General features: G+C 36.9%; 1 pseudogene; it reads left to right on the top strand.

The window, feature by feature from the left end:
• Positions 1–325: 325 nt before the first annotated feature.
• Positions 326–2,213, top strand: LOC138442987 (UDP-glucuronosyltransferase 2B31-like; annotated as a pseudogene).
• Positions 2,214–2,986: the final 773 nt, after the last annotated feature.

Here is a 2,986-nt window from a genome sequence, read left to right as displayed (position 1 = left end):
CTACAGTTTTCAGGCTAGTCTTGTCTCTTATATAACAGTGGATTTGCATGTGTAAACTCATCGACTTTTAGATCAGTGACAGCGCTGACAATACTGAACACACTGTATAATCTAGAAGTGTTTTACTCTTTGCCCTTTCACTTGCTTTCCACTTCTGTTGACAATTAATATAATGTACTTAGTTGAGTTGTATTATGTTATAAATACATAAACTCTCTTATTATAAATCAGGAATTATACTTTAACTTCCTGATTGATTTCTCCTTTTATATATGCATGAGCACTGGTGAAAGAATGCAGTAATAGTTGCAGGAGCAAAAAGTCTATGAAGTGGCTCTCATTTCTGGTACTGCAACAGATGACTTGCTACTTTAGCTCTAGAAGTTGTGGAAAGGTGCTGGTTTGGCCAACGAAATGCAGTCATTGAATGAATATGAAAACAGTTCTGGATGAACTTGTCAGGAGGGTTCATGAGGTGACTGTTCTGACACCTCCAACTTCCAATCTTGTTGATCCCAATGAATCATCTCCTATTAAATATGAGACTTTTCCTCTGGCTGAAGGAGCCTGGCAGGTTGCAGTCCATGGAGTCCCAAAGAGTCAGACATGACTGAGTAACTAAGCACAGCACACAGCACATTGTAAGAATTTTATCAAGCGTTTGGTCAGCATGTGGACATATCTGGCAAAAGATTTCTTTTGGACACATTTTTCATTAGTAAGAAGTTTATACTGGGAATTTTTTGATGTTTTTAAGGATCTCTGTAAAGATGTTGTTTCTAACAAGTGACTTACGACAAAACACAGGAATCAGGTTTAACGTTGTTCTTGCAGATGCCATCGGATCCTGTGGGGAGTGAGCTTCTCACTGAGATACCTAAAGTATCTTTATTTGTACAATCTCTGCTTCTTGTATGGTGACTCAGTGGAAAAGATTAGTGGAAAACTTTCATTCTTACCATCTTATGCACCTGTTATGTTGTCTGAATTAGTCGTCATATGGCATTCAGGGAGAGGGTCAAAAACATATGTACTTTATTTTGATTTTTGGTTCCAAATGTTTAATGAGAACACATGGAGTAAGTTTTACAGTGAAATACTAGGTAAGTCATGTTTTTAGTTGGTAGCATGAAATCTTATTTTTTCTAGCTCGTTTTAAAGTGAATTCACATAAAGTCACAGGAATTTGTCTCCTCTAAGTAAAATAAGAAAATGAAAATACAAAATGATTCAGCAAACTCATAAATATTATGGAAACTTTTTGGAATACTGCAAGTAGAACCCTGTGTTCCGTTACTGGCATAGAACACTCCAGGAAGTCATAAACCACAATTTGAAGGATTAAGACTTCTCCAAAAAATTATATATCTACTTTACTCAACTTCTTTTTTTAATTTAGAAAGAATCACTAGAAACCTCGTAAAATTTTTCATTAATGAAGTCATGTATATTGAAGAGTCCCACAGATATTTGTAGCAATAGTATCTAGGTAGCACTAAGAAACTGTTCCTACTTGTTTGTTCCTACTTGTTCCTACTTGTAGCTCAGTTTTCTTATTATATTACAATACATTATATATTATGGGTTCCCAAGGTGGTACTAGTGGTAAAGAACCTTAATGAAGGAGACTTAAGAGACATGGATTCAATCCTTAGGTCAGGAAGATCCCCTAGAGGAGGGCATGACAGGGTTCAGCAAACTCATAAATATTATGAAAAAATTTATGAAATACTGAAAGTAGAACCCTGTTTTCCATTACTAGTATAGAGCATTCCAGGAAGCCATAAACAACCATTTGAAGGATTAAGACTTCTCCAAGCAATTATATATCTGCCTTACTAAACTTCAGTATCTGCCTTCATAAACTTCAGTGTCTACCTTTCTAATACTCCAGTATTCTTGCCTAGAGAATCCAATGGACAGAGCAGCCTAGAGAACGACTAGGTCCACAGGCTCCCAGAGAGTGAGACATGACAGAAGCGATTTAGCATGCGTACATGAGTATTGCATACTATACGTGCACAGACGTATTTGCTTTATCAAAAAACAGACACTTTGAAACATCTTTGGCCAAAACATTCCAAGCCTTTTCACAAAAATTGCCTAATATATGCATATGACAAGACAGTCATTTCATCAAAGATTTGTTTTTGTTTTTTCTTTCAGGAAGACCCACTGCAACATTTGAGATAATGAGGAAAGCAGAAACATGACTCATCTTGGCACCTATTGGAATTTAGAATTTCCTCTCTCAGTGCTACCAAATTTTGAGTTTATTGGAGGCCTTCTCTGTAAACCTGCCAGATCTCTGCCTTTCTGGATTTATTTCTCCACTGATCTCCAGTAGCACACTGGGCACCTACTGACCTAGAGAGGCCATCTTTCAGTGTCCTATCTTTTTGCCTTTGCATACTGTTCATGGGGTTCTCAAGGCAAGAATCCTGAAGTGATTTGCCATTCCATTCTCCAGTGGACCACATTTTGTCAGAACTCCCCACCATAATCCATCTGACTTGGGTGGCCATACACAGCATGGCTCATAGTTTCATTGAATTAGACAAGTAAGAAACTATTACTTAGCTTTTAGAAGAAAATTCTGACACACCACACAACAGAGATGAATTTTACTCTAAATGAAATAAGCTAGTCCAGAGAGACAAGTACAAGAAGAGTCCAGAGTATCCAGCCTAGTCAAATTTGTAGACACATAAAGCAGTGTGATGGCTGCCAGAGGCTGAGGAAAGAGGAAATTGTAGTTTCTTAATGACATAGACTTCAATTTTTGCCAGATCAAAAAGTTCTGGTGATTGGTTTCACTATATGAATACACTTAATGCTACTGAAGCATACCTTTAGGAATGATTAAGGTGGCAATATCTTTTAAAAAGCTACAATTCTAATGATTCTAGAATATATCCAGTTTTCTCTCTTTAGGTGCTTATTTAATTTATATGCAGAGTACATCATGAGAAACGCTGGGCTGGAA

This window comes from Ovis canadensis, chromosome 6 (genome assembly GCF_042477335.2).
Source record: "Ovis canadensis isolate MfBH-ARS-UI-01 breed Bighorn chromosome 6, ARS-UI_OviCan_v2, whole genome shotgun sequence".
Lineage (NCBI taxonomy): Eukaryota > Metazoa > Chordata > Mammalia > Artiodactyla > Bovidae > Ovis > Ovis canadensis.
This window is presented reverse-complemented; position numbering and strand designations above follow the sequence as displayed.